This window comes from Poecilia reticulata, chromosome 20 (assembly GCF_904066995.2).
Source record: "Poecilia reticulata chromosome 20, P_reticulata-male-v2, whole genome shotgun sequence".
Classification (NCBI taxonomy): Eukaryota; Metazoa; Chordata; class Actinopteri; order Cyprinodontiformes; family Poeciliidae; genus Poecilia; species Poecilia reticulata.
In genome coordinates this window covers 2,817,349-2,838,864 of record NC_088849.1, presented here as the reverse complement: position 1 = coordinate 2,838,864, position 21,516 = coordinate 2,817,349, and the positions used below count along the sequence as shown (strand labels likewise).

General features: G+C 41.7%; 1 protein-coding gene across 2 annotated transcripts in view; it reads left to right on the top strand.

Annotated features, from left to right (window-relative positions):
• znf438 (zinc finger protein 438) overlaps positions 1 to 21,516 on the top strand; it is a 47,879-nt gene that overhangs the window by 8,664 nt on the left and 17,699 nt on the right. For both annotated transcript variants that reach the window (XM_008438427.3, XM_008438428.3), the window contains exon 2: positions 19,582 to 19,679. The gene's annotated coding sequence lies outside the window, so the exon portion shown is untranslated. The remainder of the gene's footprint in view (positions 1 to 19,581; positions 19,680 to 21,516) is intronic.

The window sequence follows — 21,516 nt, the reverse complement described above, 5'->3', positions numbered from 1 at the left end:
CACCCCCCCCTCCCCCCCCACATCATTTAGCTGCCTCTCTAACACAGTCTCAACAACCCCCCCCCACACCCCAGTTCATCTCTGTTGCTCTGCCCACCGTCTCATCAGACTCTCATCTCCCCATGCATCCTCTCTCTTCCAGACACATTTGCCCCCCCCCACACCACCACACACCCCTCCCTCCTATCCCAGCTATGATTTAGGCGTCAGGGTTGCTCCCACTCTCTCCCAGCCCTGGATCAGGTTACCCTGCCATTACTCAGTCGTTCCCCCGGCGAGGGCGCTCCATGTCAGGCGGTGCGGAGCCTGTTTGCTCGCCTCTCCAGAACCTGCAGACTGGCTGAGCCCAACCACAGACGCCCCTGGTCAGTGGAGCCCCTCCAGCCGTGGCACAGGCTCCCTGGAAAATAATCTGCAGAGGCATTTTAGGGCTGTGTTTTCAATTTTCGCTGGGGTTAAGGTGAAATGCGGCACTTGGAGCGTTTAAAAGACCAGACTTAAGAAGATGCTGCAGTTACAAAGTCTTGCCTTTTCTCCTTGTACCAACTCCCCACCACCCCCTAAAGAACCAAGATGCCAAGACGGTTGGTATGGCTGCGAGCCGCACAACAAGGCCAGCTCCCTGCCTATACCGCTGATTTGTGGGCCTCATCGTTTTACGGTTATGTAATGTGGGTTCTTTGATGACTTAAACAGCGTGTTAAACCTTCCTCTGCCCTGTTTCTATAAAAGTGAGTGATGCGAGGCCCTGCTGTCCTGTCACACCCAACGCCCATCATGCTCAGCATCACATCGAAGTGGAGTATGACTCTGCAGAAATCCCTCCCACCCCCGCCGTCCCCAGTTGGGATGCGTCACTTTATTACGGCACATTGAGAGAAACGGCTATGTTGAAAGAGGATTTTTGAATCCTATGATAAACTTTCTTGATCATCATAAATTAGACAGAGAAACAACAGCATCTATCTCTTTCTAAGCCTGTTGTGCTCTCTTGTGGAACCATAGCTCCTGCTCTCTGCTATCAACGAGCCGTCAGCGTCGCTGATTTATTCCGGTCGGACATCCAGACGTCCCATCTGAGGAGAGGTAGCAAGGCCCGTTCAGGCCAGGCTAACTCGTTCGAATGGAAGGAGGGGGCTCCGATGTGGGCCAGCTGCTATGTGGCTCATCTTATGGTTCATTTTACAGTAATGAGACAGTCAGGGCTGGAGAGCAGAGCTGTTGTGGAGGGACAGTCGGCTCCGCAGCCCAAGGGCCCGTGGGCCTGGCACTGACAGAACAACAGAGCTGACAGCTTGTTTACTGCTGTATGTACAGGAGGGGATTTAATTTGGCCCAAATGCAGGTTTGGAGGGAACTCCTCTACTTGCTGATGCTCAGATTTTAAAAAAGGAATATTCCAAAAGGATTTCTGGTGTTTGTTTTTTTACTCAAAAGTTTGAATAATAAACTGAACTTGACTACGTTGCTCAATAACAAAACCATTGTGCAGTCAAAACTCAGAAAGGTTTGTTGTAAATTGATGCTGAAAGCGGAAACATCTTGATAAATATCAGTTATTGAATCGTGAATTGATAGTTTTTCAGTTATGTTAGGCATAGCTTTAAAAATATTTGTCCATTATTGTCACCAAATAACATGCCAGGGTTTGAACATTTGACTTGTGTGGTGGTGTCATGTGCAGCACCTGTCGTGTTTGATCCTTTATGTTCTGTGCGTTGTGGAAACAGTTGACTGGTGCCTTTTCTGACTGTTTCAACCATAACATGATATACATGGTGTGCAACTCTGTACTGCTATGGAGAACAGATATGCTTCCACATCAGTATGGTGACGATAAAAAAAACTGGTATGTATAAGAATTTTGACATTTTTCTTTTTACAAGTTTAAAATCTTTCAAAGGCAAGTTAAAGTTCAAGGTAATAACCGTGTTTCCATCAGTGTTGTTTTTAAAGTATCACATTATAAGTGGTTGATTGAAGCGGCACAACTTCAGATAACTTCCTCAGTTTTGCATAAATGTTTTTACATTCGCTCGAGGTATTTTTCAAAAAAAGAGCTAACGTGTTACAGGAGAGTTGCAAGCACATTTGCCGAATAAGTTCTAACGTAGCGAACATTTACCTCACATGACTGATCAGCTGTTTCTGCTGCGTCTTCTTGGATGTAACTTTGCCAATGCTAGCTGATATGACAGAACAATTACAACTTGGCCGATTCCTGAAAGCCTCTCTTCATTTTTCCTAGATGTGCGGGCCATGCTAATTTGCAACCTCTACTTCCTGTTTTATAGTACAGCCATATCTAACATCAACTGGTGTACTGGTGTAGTCTGACTGATTCACTCCAAACCAGTAGATGGAGACACACTTGTAATTTGCATGTTTTTGTGACATTTTAGCTCAAACTTAGCTCAAAATTTGCATGTCAGTTGAATGGAAACGCACCTTGACTCATTAAATATGCGACTTCTAGGTCACCTCTAACAATACATCACTGTAGGTTAGGACTCCAAACCTGTACGTTTTGTTTAGACCTATTTCACCACATGGAGATTTGAAAATTTTCTTTTAATACTTTCTAGCACTTACTTTTTCTCTTTTACAGTAAAACATGCATTGCTGCTTCAGTCTGTCCCTCACATACCGGCTTCCTTTCACTTTTGGTTAAATGAGATTCAAATTGAGATTATTCTGTGACAGTAGTCGGTCTAAACTCAGGTTGCCATCTCTGTTGTAGGATACATTCAATCATCCATCTGTCCATCCACTGCCCTTTTTTGCACACTAAAACCATTTTCAGATCATAGTTTTGACTACCTATCAGGGTGAATCAGTCACCTAATTATGTTTAGTTGACTTGAATCCCCCATTCCACGTCAGGACCTTTCTATTGACCCCGAGTTGTAAAGAACATGGAATGAAACGGTGAACTGAAAGAGAATGAGTCTTTTTCTGAGGGACCTGGTGCTGCATGATGCAGTCTGCACACCGGAGACCCAGTTTGACCCCCTAAGCCCTCTGTCGTCCTCAAGAGACGGCAGAGGGCTGTCTCTTGCAGGTCATTGTTTCATTGCTTCTCATGACCTGAAAAGTCTCTTGCATCTTTTGAGGAAGTCGTTTCTTTATGTGCACTTAATGTTATCAATCCGTGGCTATATCTACATATTTACAGAGATAAAGAAAAACATTCTCACTCTGACCGGTATGAAACCTTGGCACAGCTTTTTGAGAGATCTAAGACTGATACTACACAATTGTAATCCATTATTTGGTTGGTTTCAGAGCACAGATTGCAATAGTTCAGCATGTACCTGTCAGTACTAAATGATTGCCTATTTCCTGCTCGCTCTGGGGGGGCGGGTTGGTGTAGAGTAATGGTAAGCAGCTGCTTCATCTGGACCGTACCTTTCCTTCTCTTTCCTTTCCTTTTTTTTTTTTCTCAGCCTGCTGTTCTCGAGCCAGCATGCTTGCCAAAACGCCTACAATTCCTCAAGATTTACGCTGCCTGTTGAAGATACCAACCGCCGTAGGTGGCGTGTAATCACGACGGAGCGAGAGCAAAAGCTCAATCCACTTTGATGGGCGGTGTAACTTGCGTTGGGGCGTTGGACAAGGCCTCGCGAGCAAAAAAGAAAGCAGCATTGTCCGGCAGGCTCGCTCAACGCCTACTGCTTATGACAATCCTTTCTCATTCCTTCTGCTGTGGCTTTCCTCTGTGATTAGCTAAATGCCCCCATCGATCCCACCAAGTTGAGGCACCCGAAGCGAGGGAGCCATATTTATTACACAGTGAGTGGAGCGTACAGGATGTTGCACTGGCTGTCCTTCTTTCATTGGAAAACGATAAACATAAATCTGTAGAATGTGTCCGTGTGATATAAACTCCGTAGTGGAAGGGGGGGAGGGATAGAAGGTGTAGGAAGAGATCTGCTTTTGTTTTACCCAGTCAGGAGAATTAGGAGGCCGGAGTTCTTTGGAATTTGCTGACATTTGATGTGGGAAGGTGAAGAGAGAGAGAGGGAGAAAAGATCCTACCTTCAAAAGTCTTTTCAAGTCGGCAAAGACGGACTTTAAAATCTGCGCCACAGGTAAGGAACTGCCGCTTTTAGAAATCGAGGTAAGGATGTAAGCGTTTGTGTGGAGCCCCCTCAGCAGAACACAGGGATTTCTGCTAGGGCAGGACATCTTCAACTAATTAAGGAAGCAATTAAGATTCAAATCTTTGCTTAGAGGAGGACACAAAGTTGGCTATGCTTTCAAATAGGCAAAGTAAAAATCCCCCCCAACCCCTATTCACGAGAGAGGCAAATTAAACCATTCACGTCCTTTACTTTTAGTGATGTGTGCTGAGACTTCACACAGGATATCTGTGATAATGAGCAGGGCAGCATTACAAGCTGTGTTTCCATTACAAATAAGCACAAAACTTTGTATTCTGCTAAAGTCAAAGAAACAATTTTCCAATTGAGGCGTTTCAATTAAATAAGAAATGCAATAAAAATCACACGCGTATACATTTGTTAATGCGATAAGTCATTAAAACTCAGGGCACGAATGTAAACATGAGATATATAGATAATCCAACACTGCACTAGTGCTCATCATCAGCCATCAGAGGAGACACTGGAGACTTGATGAGGCATTGGAGGGACAGGCCTTTTACAGAAGAGTAATTTATTCTACACTTTCCAATGCTAAGCTCAACTTTTGATGAAGTTTTGTCTGATGCCAGCTGTGCTTTGTCCAAGGATGCCAATGTCAACAAATGGGCATGTTTTGATTGGCATACCTTTAGCCTGGCCATTACCTTCCTACATAATTCTGCTCAATTCCCATCTTCCTTTAAAGTTCTCTGTCTGGGATTTCTCCCATTGAGCTGGATTCCTCAGGTAGAATATCTACTTGGTAGATCAGAAAACAGAAGAAGCTGTGAACGATGATGTAATTTTCTTTTTGTTTTGAGATATTTAGTGTTAAAAGATGCATCAAGTCAGCAAAAAGGTCAGAGTCAGGTTAGTGTTCACTGACCTTTTCCCACTATAACGCTTGAACTGTTGGCTTTTTATAGATTTTGACGTCTACTTGAAGAGAAGATTTTCTTTTGTGACCATCTGAAATTAGCAGTGTAAAAATCCCGTCTTAAACACTGCATTTTAGGTTACAGTACAACGTCATCACATTAGCCAAATCACATCCTCTTTGTTCCCCTCTCATTCTGGAAAGGGTTACTCTCCATGTTTCCTGTGTAATTCCCAGAGCGCCAGCAACATTCTGATTGCTTTCTTGATGTTAAACATTCCCAGGCTCCTATAACCTTTCAGCTCGCCTCCTCCATCCAAGACCCGTCCCAGGTGAATGAGTGGGCGAATCGCCGTTTTTAAGGATAAAATCTTCATTTTTTCCCCCCTCTTTACTCACGGGGGGGAGGGGGTGTTGGGAGAAAAGTGTACGGAGGAGCACGGAGCCGTGCGATGGGAAAGTATTCCTGCGTTGCATTCCATTTAGTTGTTGTAAGACTGTGGGAAAGCATATTTTCCCAACCATGGTTCACTTAGGATTGTGTTTTCTTGTGATTCGAGCTGAAGGTTGGGTTGTGAAAAAGCATAGCGTCTCCATCTTCCTGGCGAACGTGTCTCCTACTCAGTCACGTACATCCCCACCTCTCTGACATCTGATCGACAGCTGAGTTATGTTCTCCGGGCTGAGTCAGCGCAGGGTCCACGGCGCTCGTAAAGCAGGCAGGGACCCAGGTTGCGCTGCTATATCTGTGTGGAAGGCTGGATTGTGGATGTGACCCCGGAGCAGAGCCGGGACCCACGCGGACTATATTTAGCCCGGCGATGATCATGCTAATTGCCCTCCCAGGCCTAATCATTTCCAGGCTCTGCAGCTCACAAACGACTGGAGGGGAGGCCAAACGCCCACTAACCTCGTGTTACGGGGCCGTCGGCATCAATGGGGCTGTCAGAGCGCGCCGCAGACAAGACAAATTAGCACATTACGCTTCCTCCTCTTATACTCCCAGATATCCTCTAAGCGGATTGGACTGAAGCGTCCAGCATTTCTGTCTGCCTCGTTGTATTAATGGAATATTTTGTACTGCTAATGTAAAACGTCTTGGCAGCATCTTCTGTGAGTGACATTGCAAGGCAGAAGCCTCTCTTATGACTAATAAATCCCTCCTACAGCCAGCTTAGCTCCTCGGCGTATGGAAAGCACCAGCACCTCCACCCTCATGACTCCATCCAACCACCCACTGCATCCATTCCTGTTCGATTCAACTTGCACCACTTCCTCTGTGGTTCCTGTCCTAAGATATGAGGGTTGAGGGGTGAACAGGTTGGTTTGTGCCCACTTCACAAGCTTCCTTCCTCAGTTGGTTCCCCAAGGGAGAGATGCTCATGATCCACCAGCAGTGATGATGTCACACTATGATAGGTTAACACTGATGGGTGGCACATTTACAGCCTGGATTCCACCAGTTGCTTTGAACTTGGAAAGAATAGGAAAAAAATCACCTAGAGGAAAAAATCTGCTTCAAAATCTGAGTAGATCTAGATTCATTCTCCAAACTATCGGTGATGTTTTCGGCAGCATTTCAGTTCAAATTCGAGCTCATGACCATATTCGCCATTGAGCTAAATCACATTTGGAGGCAAACTGTCTCCTGCCAAAGACGCTCATTGTGGTTGTAAATTCAAGCTAGCTGGGATTATCTGTTTCTCCTTCACAGTTTAACTCTTGAAGCCACTTAAGCTGTAAAAACAAATCCAACACATCGGGTTTGACATAAGTTATGTGTTAGACATTAGGACGAACGTTCAGGTTATTCTCTAACCTGAGAGAAATATCAACAAGTGATTCAACCCGCCATGTGTGGGTTTAAGCAGATTATAAAGTAGCTGAGTCAAGGGAGTTCAGTGAAAATCTCCCATTTGTATCTTAAAAGCAGCGGGCTGCTTCATCGCAAGGTGAACTCTGAGCCAGAGAGGAAAGAGGAGAAAGAAAAAGTGAACTGTGTTTGTCAGCTTTTTAAACCCTGAAATTGATTCTTTCTCTCTGCTCTTCATTCCACTGACAGCCTAATCCCTTTCTCCTGTTTCTTTCTGTTATAAATAGAGGTTGCTTTTTTTTTTCTTTTTGCCTGAGCAACACTTTGTTCTGCTTCTCAAAATTAGCCCTCATGATGAGTCTGCTCTCTCAGCAATCAATTCGCTACGCTGCGTCCCTCCAGAAAGGTTACCTGTGGCAGCGCAACTCCGGTTTTGCTTCTCCTGCCAGTTCTTATTCTGCTAATTAAATAAATGGATCTGTCTGGAGAGGTGGCTATAAAAACTGTCGAAAATTCTGATGCTGGATTGTTGCTCAATTTCAAGGCATTTGTCAAAGGGAGGGAAAGGGGCGCGCATGGATGAGGGGTTAGCGTCAAGCCTCAGGGCTAGTTTAATAATATTATTAGATATTTGCTTATTTATGAGGCTCTAAGTGATTCATGCTCAGCTCAGGCGATCCATCACAGAGGAGCTGGTTAGGTGTAGCGTACTGCAGTGACGTGGCTCGGAAATGCAGTGTTGATCATCAAGTTCGCTTGTGATCAGTCACTCAGATCAGGAAGCTGCTGGACAAATCTGGTGATTCGGCTACTTTTATTATTTTCCAGTGTGCGAGTTTCAGTGAACGTCGGCTGTTTTTCATCGCAGCAGGTTGGCCTGATTTCGCCTCCAACCTGCCTCATGCTGTAGCGCTTGCTAACAAGCTCAGCATGCCTGGAATGAACAAGATCAACTGTGTGCGACCACATCTGAAGGTAGAAGTGTTAATAGCGCTGCTTAAAGCAGAAGGTAGTGCAGCGAACTTCGGAAGTCTTCCGACTACCTCACCAGTTTCAGTACCCTAGTTTTGATGCTCTCTTTCACTGTGAGATGCTCAGATCATCTTTAGATGGCTGAACTCTCCTTCAAGCTTTAGGATGTTGTTGATGACTTTTAACAACAAACAATCCCTGATTTCCCAGCTGTTCATGCTTTAATATGTAGAGGTAAGACCTCAGTGTTTAACTCCTCTGTGTGTAACTCAAAGCGTCGCTATGATTACCTCCCAGGAGAGAACGCCTGAATATTAATGTCATATGCTGAGTAATCTTAAATCGAGCCACATCAGCCTTTGTTGAAGTACGGCCATTTTTAATACACCTGAGAGGTTTCCTTCTGTCTCTGAGTTATCCAGCTCGTGCTGGAAGTTCTTGTTGGGGAATCAAATACATGCATGCACACATTACTGATACATTGCAATAAAATATTGATTCTCATTTCATTTATCCCATGTTTTCATTAAGGTTAGAGCAGCACAATATGTTAATCTCAGTCTTCAATACAGTATCATATATAATGGACTGTTGGATGCAATGTTGTGGTGAGTATAACATTTCATCTGCAATGCATTAAATCATTGCTTGCCAATCATGCAGTGAACCTCCAGTATTTGCAGGGATTATGTACCACAGCTGCTAAATCGCTCAAATCATCTAATACTTGAGACCCTCTCTAAAAACGCTTATAACTGCCAATTTTAATAGATTAAATGCCAAATATACATTAATATGCACACCTACTGGAAAAAGTCTTAGCACTGTGATAGAAGCTAACATCTACAGTCTTCCTTATATCCACTTTTGGTTGCATAACATCAATAAATGATACTAAACATTTAAAAGGTATGATTAAATGTAAGCATCAATCGCTGTTTAACTGTAAAATTGCACTGCTTAAGAAATTGTTGTGGCAGTAAATGTCACAAAAATTGTGAAGAAAATTTAAAGCCCTTATAATCCATCCCTACTACAGCCCACACCAGACTGGAAACACTCTACAACAGCCAGAGTTTTGGGTAGGAATGCAAATAGTTAATTGATAACTTGCATTCCTAGTTTTAGGGATACTCAAACGGAGCCAACTAACCAAATAATTAGAAAATTCATAGAGTCCCTATCCAATCTTATAGTTTCTCCTAATGCTATCCCGTTGGTTGCCTTGTCTGTTCAAAGAAGTCTCTCCAGATAGATGCTTAAAGTCTCCAAACACTCACCATCCTACATCATGGAAGTTTGTAACACTGTGGTGGACACACTGTGTGGACCACACCCTTGTGGTCCTTGATGACCCAGTAATTGCTTAACAGCATTTAAAGCTTCTCACGACATTGTTATGGTATTCACTGGTAAATGAAAGGAGCCATCAACATAGTCACTCCTGTGAGTTAACTGGTGACTCCACCCCTAGACATCCAGTGAACAACAATCTTATGGCATCAACTTTTCAGCCCAACTTGGCATGCTTGGAACCCCGGTGAAGTAGGTGCTAAATGAGGGCTGGTACTATGTGTTCTCCTTTACAATGGAGAAGTTGAGTCAGGCTGAGTAGGTACTACTGGAAAAAGGTAATAATACCGTAACAAATTTTGATAATATTTTTTTTTCCATTATTTCATATAAGGAGTGGATATTTATTTAGTGATTAACAAACTATTACTGCTATTTCTTTGTGACATTAGCTTAAGGTGTCTCATCTTCATTTTATAGTCGGAACTCAACTTAATCTTCTGAATCCTCTTTTTAATGTGCAGATTTAGATTCCCCTGTCTGCAGGAAGTAATCTCCAACATGTATCTTTGCTTCTGGATAATAATGGAGAGAAATGAAATGCATGTATTTTTATCACACCACCTTGTTTTTTTTTGTTCTGGCAACCAGGCAGATTTACTGTGCGTTGCCAAGATGAGGGGTCTCTGGTTGCCCTGATAGCATTTGTTCCCTTGAGGCCCCCCAGCTTGATGTGGATAAGAACACCAGCCTCATCCAGAGTCAGATCTCTGGCCAGTTTGAAATGATCCTGTGTTTCAGCAGCCAGGACCTGGTTCGGATATAAAGATCCACTTGCATTTGATTGAATGAGGAGCTCATCGGATGCGTAATATAGCTTTGATAGCGGAGCGCCCGTTCCTTCTTGCGTGAGTCCGACTCTGCTGGCACACATCGGCTGCCTGGATGTACCCTCAGAGAACGAGCCCACCTTTCTGTTCTCCTCCCCCCCCACCATTCCTTTCCTTTCTCCTTCTCTTCCCTCAGATTTATCTTTCTTCTCCTCCGTCTCCCCTCCCCAACACCTCGTCAGATCCGTGGGGTTAGATCTTTATCGCTTTTCTGCGAGTCCTGCGAGGGGAACCTTGAGGGTCTCAGTGGGATCAATTTAAAAGGGAAGTGCTTGTCTCTTACTCCTCTCCTTGGCCCTCTCGGCTGATTGGGTCCGCTCGCCAGGAACTCACAGGCTTTTGATCTCAACCACCCCCGTCACCGCCTCCACCCCTGCTCAAAGTTTTTGTTGGAGCTCGGCTCTTGAAAAAAAAATAAAAGAAAGAATCTGTTCCACTTTCTGAGAAATCTGGGCCCCATTCCTTTTTTTCCCTTCACCTGTGTTGAGTGGAGGCGCCGTTTTGTAAACCCACTGGGTGGTACTAACAACCCATGGCGTGATTGACTTTGCTTTGAAGATGCAAGAGCGATCTATTTCTCCAGGTAAAGGTAGACTGAGGAGGACCTATGCTCCTCAGGCGGCTCACTTGAACAACTAGTGGGAAGTTGCTGGAAGCAGCAATGTATTATTCACTCTTTCCCTGGTTGGTTGTTCACTCTGTGTGGGGAACGGCCGTCTCTGTTACAAAGAGAAGAAAAAGTACAAGGTGGGGCCTGCGAGCGTTCCCATGCTGGGCTGCATTGAAGTCGTTCCTCTCCTTGTACAACTTGAACAGTGACCCTGTAGCCAAGGGGGTACCTACAACTACAAAATCATCCAAGCTGTGCCTGTCCAACTTTCTTAGACAAATCTAGCAAGAATTCCTTTCATAAGAACACAGGTTAGTTTCATCTTGCAATCATTTCTTTTGGTTTTCTTAAAATAGCTTGCCAAAGCAATAAACCCACTACAGCTCAACAAAATGAATGAAATTACACGCTCAGCTTTTCAGTCCTGTTGTCAGTTCTGGCAAAAACCTCTTGAATTGTACTCTTCTTAGCTGTATTTATGAAAGGTGTGCTACTTTGTACTCCTGACACGTTACTTTTTTAAAGCAAAAATGTCATATTAATTCCACTATGTTGGAGTAATTTTCTTCAGATTAAAATGTTTATATTTTACATAGTAGCTTCATGTTTAGATTCTGTTTCATTTATGTCTGAAAATGTCAGTCAAACGTAAAATCCTGAAAATTAATAATGAAAAAAAAAACAAGATTAAAATTAAGTTTTGGACCTTGACTTTAGACAGCTCACTTTAACTTTAGTTTACATGTGTTTGTAAAGGAAGACATTTTGTAGGTCTAGACCGGAAAGTAATCATGTTGTCCAAGCTTAAGTGAAGAGTTCTTCTGACATTTAAGGTTAGAGCAGCTTGTAGTCACAGTGAAGCAGTAGCTGGCATGAAGCGTCATTTTCTTTGCTCATATGATGTAAACGCATGTAATAAAAATATTTGCTAATTTGTAGTTTTTCTGGACGTTGGATGTTTTTCTAACATAATGGTGGAGAAGCCCCGCTGCTCTGTTGGAATGTATACACTTTAGTGTAGGTGTTTAGCTTTATGGTTGTTGACCGGATAAGAACCTTGGACAGTCTGAGATACACAGATTGTTTTTTCACTGCATTTTAGGGGTGAATGTTGATGGAACTGAACAGAAATCAAACTTCAGTCAAAGTTAAATAATTTCTTTCTACTTAAATGTGTTCTTTAGTAAAATTATCACATTGTTCTGTTGTGCTGTCAAAGGAAGCTCTCTTGGTTGACCTGTTGAGTTCAGAGATGACTCCCCACAGGGACTTTCCTATTTTATAAATGATAAAACTGTGCTATTAATAGCTTAGAAAGAGTTGTGCAATACTTCCAACCTTGTTTAGTTTTCACTTCAACAAGTGAAATTTCCTCTATATTATACCTCGTGACAAAGGTGGCTGGCAGAGGTCAGGTTAGGGCAGCAAAAGGTCTCCCTCTGGGTCTGCCACCCTCCTGCTCCTTGTCCTCCCCCCTCCTCTGTCTCCTGCAAGGTCACCAGAGGTCACATCAAAGTTTTTCTTGTCCTTCCTCACTGACCTCTCATCTTTTAGGGGGGAAAAACACCCATCAAGAGTCTGAATTAAAATTCCAGGTAAACTTAGCCAAACTGGGCTTCAGGTTTCTGACTGCATAGAGAAGGAACCTAAAAGTTCAAAGAGTGCTCAACTTTCACTTTCTTGTGTAGAAAAAGCAGCACCCTGAATTTCCAGGGCCTTTGGGTCCCTCAATGATGACATCATTTGTGTGCTTGTGCACTAATTGAGGTTTAATACTGGAGTAGAGTGAGCAGGGCTGTAATTTTCCTGCCCTGGCCTGGAATAGAGACGAGTGCTTTTCATGTGGTCTAGGCTAATTTAGGCTGCAGTGCTGCAACTGTGGAACACCTCATACTTTAGTCCCTCACAGGCTGCCAAGAAATAAAAGAAATATGGAAAATCAGCCTGTTTATAAGGTAATGTCAAAGACTTGGCACTACCTGCACTTCTACCGATGGCAGAACTGACTTGAAACGGTGAGGTTGAAGTCCGTAAACCCCAAATGGGACTTAAGATGGGTTGACATTTGTTCAAAAAACAAAAATATACAGAAAGAAGAGTTAAAAACTGTATTAATTATAGAGTTTAGCTATGCTAACAAAGCTTTTAAATACAGTTCAAACATCAGATAATGAGCTGCATTCATCAGTTAATTTTGCTCAGTTTGAAAAGGGAAACATTTATGTAATGACATTTTGAATGTCTTTGAAACCTACATTGATATTTGTTCTTTTACCAAGACAAACACTCAAATCCATAACCAGACCTCTGACTGTTCTTTATACCGCCATGTCAGACCTTGTGTCAACATTAGGTCTTTTTGAAGTGGAAAGCCTTAATCATGTGTAATCACCAACATCTCTAGGTTGTGACTAACTGCAAAGGGGAGAACTAGTGGCAGGGTAGGAGACACCTTCAAAACCTGCAGAGACACTCAGTATGATAGTTTTAGGTAAAACTAATACTTCATCAAACAAAAGTCTGAGTGTTGACAAAATCAACTTCATGTGGTCCATGCTGACTAACAGAAAAGTCACACACCCAGGAGCTCTAGTCAGATTTGGGTATAAATTTGTAGATTGGTTGACCAGAGATGGGTATGTAAACAATGTGATTTACTGGCAGGTCTGGAACCAACGTCAAAAGGGCAACATGAGCCGAGGGATGTGTTACAGACAGTTACCAGAGCATCCAAAAGTCAGTTAAAACACTCGCTGAAGGTCTCCAGACATGGAAGGATGCTTCATATGTGCAACAGACAACATTAGTAGCTCTTGGTTAATTTTTAATGGGGGTAGGAGGGCAGGTGTCACAATTCTGGTATATATAAATCCAGATGGTCGTATGGTGCAATTCTCAATGTGTGGGGTCTACAGATGTCACAGTAGCATGATGCATGTTGGACAAGACGCAGACCACACAAATGCCTTGTTTCCCCAGAGTGGTACGGCATGAGTCGTAATGCTATCTTGTCAATTTTAATTGCAAAAGCGGCTCATACAACCGACCTGAACCACATTTTTTCTCTGCACCTTTCAGTTGTATGTTTATAGGACAATAGTTCAACACGGTTAGGACGGAGATACTGGCATCACACAACCAGTAGCTCAGTGCAATAACCTTACTTCTTGTGCTTTTTGCACCATTTCATCTTTTTGTAGTTTTAGTTGTTTTACCTTTTACTGGCACAAGATGGCTATTTGTTGTTTTCACGCAAGGCAGCAAACTAACATGGAGCTGACTTTTTCAGCAAATAATAGGAAGGATGAATGTATTCCAGCAAAGTTGCCCTTGTTTTATCTTTTTGAGCAGTCAACCTCTGTTTGAAGTTATGGTACATTTGGAAATGTTGGTAACCTATTGGAGAGCTCAAAGTTTAGAGATCTACATTCTCCATAAAATGAATCGATGTTTACTGTGGAAGTTTTGCTAATGCCTAATATGGGAGTGCATGCATACCAGCTCTATTTTGGTTCAGTTTAATCAAACTCTTTAATTTCCCTAGAAAGTCCAGTTTGTTTGAAAGGTGCTGATGTGTAACTGAACTTTTAATGCGAGCTGAAGATTTGTTGACACTTGCTAAAAAAAAGCGAACTCTGGTCCGCCTAAAATCCCCCGTCACCATTTGGTTGAAGTGAACTCTGGTGCAGATTGAATTCAAATGTGAATGCCAAATGGACTACAACACAGGCCATTCTGGGTAAATACAACTAAAACATAAGTGTGTGACACTACTCCATTTTTGGTTGTATTTTTCAAATACGGAAGTTGCTCTCATGTCTTCTTCCTGATTTCCTCCAGTAGAAACTAGTGGTTTTTGGTGCAGCGCCCCCACGGACGAGGAGGGGAACAGGTTGCTCAAAGAATTTACTTCATTTGACAAAGTACAATGTGGAAGTGAAACACACCAGCTATATAGCAAATGTTGCAATTTTGGTTCCCAATCAAACCTAGTCTACTGGTGTGAAAACACCTGCAGGAATCGCTGCATCTGTATATATATTTCATAACATCACTGCGTTTCCATTAACCTTAAAATTGCGCAAATTAGAATTATGAAAATGGAGATACAGCAATATTGAAGAAAAAAAAGCCTCATGTTCTTCTATAAAATATTTTGCGGCACGTTAAAATTAGCGTATTTTGCAAAACAGCGATGCAAACACTTTTTTTCATCACGAGTCATCGGATGTTACAACTGGTGGTAAAGACAATGAAGACATCAAGAAGTGGTTGGAGAATGATGATGTGATGTGTTTTTTCTAAAGATGTGCCGATCAGATTTTTTCCTGCCGATACCGATTACATTTTTTTTTTTTTTATCATAAACGCTACCGGTTACATTATGTGGAAAAGGAACCATGAATTCACCTTAATTTAGACAAAAACTTGTTTTTAATAACTTTTTCCAAGAAGAAACTAAACAACACAGGCATTGTGCAAATTGTTCTGCTATCAATAATACTATCTTTAACAGACTGATAACATATGAAGGCTCTGAAGAGGCTAAATAATGCAAAGAGCCAAAATAAAACCTCTCAACATTGCCAAAAAAATTCAAGTATAAAACTTAGCATTCAAAGACAAATGCGGGTTCCATTACAGTAAACAATCCTGAGTTACTGAATGAAAACTTCCTGATAGCATGGCGGCTAGCTGATTACTGCTAGTTCTGAGTGGCTGTTTCTGACTGAGCGGAGTAATTATGCAGAGCAGGGAGGAGATCGATTATTTTTTTTAGAGATTATCTGTCTCATGTTGGGACAGCGAAAGTTTTAATACGTATGTAAAATTAATTTTTTGAAGTTAGATGCTGCAGCTTTAAGCGAAGGTTCGGTGTGAGAGTCACTACCAAGTGGAGCAGAAGCGGCGCTCCGCCTATCAAATATTACTACCTGTAGCACTTAGCAGCGGTTCAACAGCGAGAACAGAACCAGCGTCTTACATCGCAGCTCGAAGACTTAAATAATTTTGCGGGTTATTTGTTTAGCTTTCTGACCGTCATGCTAATCCGGGTGAGTGTTTGTAGCTGTACGCTGCTTTACCTGCTATCTGATCCTCCGTATGTCTTTTTTATTGCAGTGAGCCTCGATGTAGCCAAACTCCGTCAAGTATGGCATGGTTTTTATGTTGTATTAGCTTCATTGTGTTGATGCATTTTGACGTGCTTCAATTTTCCGCCGCAACACGCAAACGTCCCCATTCACTCAGTGCGTTATAGTTCCACATTGCTTAGGATTTGTTGCTGCGTGTTTGCGCAGTGTGAAGGAAAGAGGAGACCAGCTGCACAGGCAGGCTGTGAAATGAGATGCAGGTGATCGGTATCGGCAACAAGAGCCAATGATCGCCGTTCACAGATCATGCACTTTTTCACAAAAATCGGCCTTATTATGATCGGTGACCGATCGATCGGCACACCTCTAGTTTTTTCTTAACTTATCGCTTAACTTATTCAAACTTATTCACATGTAATTTTAATTGCATTTCTTATTTAATGGAAACACGGCAATTGCAAGATTGTGTTTTTTTGACATTAGTGGCATATTGACAAAGATTTACACATATTTGTAATTGAATAACAGCTACTGATTAGCTCTCAGATATGTTATTACAGTCACCAACCAAAATAAGCAGCAAATGTCATTGTCAGTTGGGTACCAGTGCCCCTGTAACCTACAGTATCTGTTGTGTGTGATTTCTTTTTTTTGTAGAAAGTGTCTGCTGACTAACCTTTAGCACATGCGTGCCCTCACACGCACACACACACACACACATCCTGTTGTACCACTCAGGGCCTGGCTGGCCTCTGCCTGGGCCTGTTAACTCCAATTCAGGCAGTAGAAACTGGTAATGAATCCTGTCAGGATTGACATAACAACCTGCTCACCACTGGTCCCTGCAGTCGGACTCTTTCTGGAGTCGTCTCTGTTCTTCCTACTGAAATCAACAGTTAGGATTAGCTTGGGATTCACAGCAAAACTGTATGGCCTCAAAGTTAAAGTATGAAAGATTATGTTTACTTTTAATGCTGGCATATACAAGCAGACTTTTTCTTATTCTACTTTGAAGTCTTTTTTTTCATCTTTCTTCAGTGTCAAGGGGTATTATAAGTTAAGCTTTTTTTGAGGGCAGTTTAGGTGGGATGTGTGAATGCACACTATGATAATTATGCTGGAATAAGACTTTTTGTACTCCTTAAGTATGTGTAAAAATGCATCTTTCTTCTTTTTAGCTATGCCATGAGACGGATCTGGCATAAACTGCTGTGCCCTGTTCTGCATTTAACTAGGAGACTAATATTTGTTAAGCAGGAGTTGAGCGTTTTTTCCCCATTTGTTCCCATCATGTCTCGTTATTATCAGCATGTTTAAAGTGGATGACTTGCTGTGTTTTCTCATTTGAATTTGTGGATCTGGATAAAAAGAAAACACCCCGTCACAGTCGTGCATCACATGGCCTGAGCTTCTATTTCTCAATAATTCATCCAGACAACTAGAATGATAGTTCTATGAATATGCACTAAAATTCCTTTCCTGTGCTCTTTCTCTTTAGGTTTGTACAATTTTTGTGTGTATTTGAATGTGTGCATGTGAACAAATATACAGCTGTGTGTACGCAGCTCTTTTCCGCCAGAAACAAAGGAGGTGTCAGGGCGAATTAGCCCCCTCCCCACACACACACGCACACACACGCGCGCACGCACACAACTGAACGCCAACAGGGCTTAGGGATGCACTACAGGTTCTGCTGAGTCGCGCATGAGCCGCGGTGTCTGCCTCTTCGTCTCTGCTCCCCCCTCTTCCTCCTCCACTCCTGAGTTGCTCTAACAAGGTTGTTGGAAGAGGATAAGGCGTGTTAAATGAATAATTTACACAGAAGAGCGCTCCTTATTTATTTAATACAGCTGAATGTGACTGAGTGGGCAGCATGCGTCCCCAACTGCAGAGACGCTGTTGGCTAAACGAGCTCTCACTCAGCTTAATGGAGGGCCAAGGCGACAGGCATTTAGAGCGAGTAAGGGGCTGCAACGGAGAGTTTGTTCTGTGCATCTCTGAGTGTTTGCATTCTCAAAACGGGCCACGCAGAGCTGAGCTAGTGTGTAAAACCACAGAGCTGCTGTCTGTTGTATTCTCAGGGTCAATACACCATGCCTTCAAAGAGCCCAGGTCAGATTAGAGCTCGAGATGCAACCGATATTTATGCCTGTATCGGTCCCGATATTGAAAAAAATTCTAGATCGGCTATCGGTGATTTGAAAGGTTTATTGCAGTTTATTTTACAATGTTTTACCGAGATAGTCAAACTGGTGTTTTTGTCAATTTCAGTTTTTTTTTTTTATCATTTATTTTCCATTTTCTGTTCTACTCCTAACTGCAATGACTGAATTGGTTAAAGTTGTTGTTTTTATATGTTTGACCAAACTTGTGAAGCTATTGGTGTATTTAAGTGTGCTGTACTGGTGCAGAGTTGTCAAGTTAATTTGTAATTCATTACATTTTTCTCTGTGTTTTTAAAAAAAAGAAACATTTTAAGTTGATCCAGCAATGTTTTTTTGCATCAGATCGGTATTGGTCGATACTAAACCTCAGATATCGGTGTAGGAAGTAAAAAAAGTGGATCGGTGCATCCCTGTTTAGAGCCTCTCCCCAATCTGAAAATACTTCCTGAAATGTATGGGGTAGCTTAATGCCTATAAATCTTTTTTTGTCCTACTATATGAGGCTCTTAAGCAATCACGACTTGAGTTGTAAAAAATGGAAGAACATCTTTAAAATTCAAGGGTTTTACCTGTTTAAATATATGTTTAATAAGTTATTACATGAAGGAGTCTGTGGTTTGTGGTTTTGTTTACTTGAGGTTAGATTAATTTTAGAACCTAGTATGGAAGAGACATAAAACAATAAATAAAAACCCTGCCCACTTTTGTTTTCTTTGACTACGTAAATACAACACTGTCAGTTATTCTGTTCATGTACATAAAGTAACATTTATTGATGAAAACTCACACATGGGTAAATAAATTGACTACTATAAGCAATGTAGCCAAAAGAAACAACAACAGAATAATGTGACTCGTTATGTGGTTGGATCAGCGGAAGGCTTGGATCTGAAGTTCAAACCTTTCAGATGGTCCCCATTCCATCTAAATAACACAAATTACAATTGGAAAATTGTTGTTCCTTTCAAGATGCTGATTTTGGGATTTGTTCATCATGTTCACAAATAGTACTGTCTTTAAGATATTTTTTACAATTTGAAAAGAAAAGTCCACGTTCATAAATAAAGTGACATGATGCATACATGCTTCACGGATAAAATAACTGGAGTTTAGCCTATCAAAATACAACGAAAAAGTCACAAACATAGGTTGAAATCATATTTTCAAACATGCATTTAGCCCTCTAACTCCAGTCAGGTCTATAAATATAACTAATCAGTTGCCTCCAATTCTTGTGTCCATAAAAAAAGAAAAAGAAACTGTCGTGCAAAAACAAAAAAATGGGGCAATTTCACAGAGAAACTAAAGATAAATAGACTGCCTTTGTTGCATCACTTTGACATAATTAGCCTCTTAATGCGACCTTCCAAGGATAAAGCCCCAGAACTTATACTCACCCTTCAAATAATTAACCTCAGCTAGTTTCTTTAGCTCTACGTAACAGTTTGATTAAAAACGAAAGCGAACAGTGATTGTAAGCTAGGCTTTCACTGTAGCCTGTTTTAGCTAAATAAGATATACATTGGACGTATATCTACTGTACTTCACAACTGTGTTTTTGCCCACTGTGCTACGTGACAAATTCAGGTGAAAATTTTGCTTTTAGTTTAAAACTATTTTGACACCAGTTTCAGGGCTTCACTTTGGTGCTACTTATTATTATTATTATTTTTTTAAATTTATTTTTTTAATAACTTGCTAACCTTGTTTTGTGTGTTACCAGGGGGAGTGTGGTGAGTGGGGGACAGGACCACTACCAGGGCGCCACCCAGAGAGAGGAGGGCAGGGGCAGCACCTGAGGAAGGAAGAGTCTTTCACCTGGTAAATGCTTTGCTTAATATACTTGGAGTTGTTCATCTTACTTATACTGGTTGTATGAATCCTCTATGTTTTTCTGTAAGACTGAAATGTGACATGTCAATGACCATATGATCTAGATGTGCTATTGTGCAAAATTCATGCATAAGATTTTTTTCCCAATAGAAATTAAGATCATCATCCAGAAAAAGTCCTTCCCATTCTGTCTCTGCCATCTTCCTGCTGTGGACAGAGGTAGCCCCTCTCAGCAGGAGCCATCCTTCGCCACAGCTTCTGTGTGTTCCCCAAGAGAATAAAGTCCACAGCTCACATTGACCTCATTATAAAAATAGCTCATCTATCCAGCAATCCCAGTTTCCTTTTTCTCCTCAGCCTTGAATATGGGACTGATCCATCCTACCTACTGCTCCCTTGTCTCTCTATCAGTGTTTTCATCAGACTTAACATGAGATTAAATCTTATGCAAGTGCTTGTAATAGTAAAATGTCTCCTAACCCTGCCATGCCCAATCTGGCCTTAATCTGTGATGCCTTTTAATCATGAAGACCTCTGCGCTACAATTCAGATTGTTTGCTTGATCTGTTCCCATTGTCTCCTGGTTAAAGAGCTAGTGTTATTTTTTTTTTCTTTTTGAAAATGGAAGCTAACCGTTTCTGTCATATTAAGCAGTGTTCATGTCTGTTTAATTTAACAAAAGCTTCAGTGGTCGTTCTTATTCACAGCTGGCTTCTTTTGTTCCAGATTCTATTCGCTACTGTTTAAATGACTCACCAAAGATGACAAAGCAGGATGCTTGATTATAGAATTTAGTAAAGAATGAGAAAAGTTGGCCAAAAACTTGAGGCTATTTAATTTGTTCAAAGTTAACAACATTGTTACTGATACCAAAATTGCAAAATTTCTTCCAGTTTCACCTGGTGCGTCTCGCTTTCACATTCCACTGTGTCAAATGAACCAAACCTTTTTAGCAACCTGTTGTCCTCTTTGACTGTGATGGTGCTGCACCAAGAACTCACGCAAAGGAAACACGCAACCTCTGAAGAAGACACTGAAAGCAACATCCTTCTTCACAAAATGTAAACAAAAATGGAGTAGTGTCAAATTTTAGTGGTTGTGGGATTTCATTTTTCATCTTTGGGAAAAAACCACAAGGCATTTCTCCCGCTAGGCCTATACTTGTGTGTGTTTTTGGTAGCATTTACCCAGAATGCCCTGCGTTTTCGTCCACTTCCTACTTTTCTAGGGTTTCCGGTCCACTTGCGTTCACATATGCATTCAAACTGCACCAGAGTTCACTGAAACCGGAATAAGACTTAGGTTTGTAGGCCGACCACAGCTTGCTTTTTTTGGTCCGCATCAGAGTTCAATTATGCATTCACACCTCCCCAAACAAACTTTCTAGAGGAACAAACTGGAGTTCCATTAAATCAGACCTAACAGGGCTAGTGTGAATACACCCTGAAATACTTTTAAACCCTCGTCTTCTTTTGATTAACTCAATGTTGTCTTAGTCCTGTTAGCTGAAAGTTTTGTTATACGTCCACTCATTTGGGCAGTAGGCTTCATAGGCAGCACTCATGGTAGAAAAGATTGAACGTTTCCATTCACTTCTGACAAAATACCAAAAGGATTTTAAAAATGAAAACCACATTTTTTGTGTCTTGTAACACATCCCCCATTCCAAGACCCATTTAGAGAACCAAGCAAACATATTTGTTCCTTAAGCTGTCTTTAAATATTTATCTTGCACAATGTTGTCAAAGTTACCAGCAAGTGTGAGCAGACGTGTTTGTTCCCATCTTTCCTCTGCCTCATCTGTTTATCCAGCACCTAATTCGAC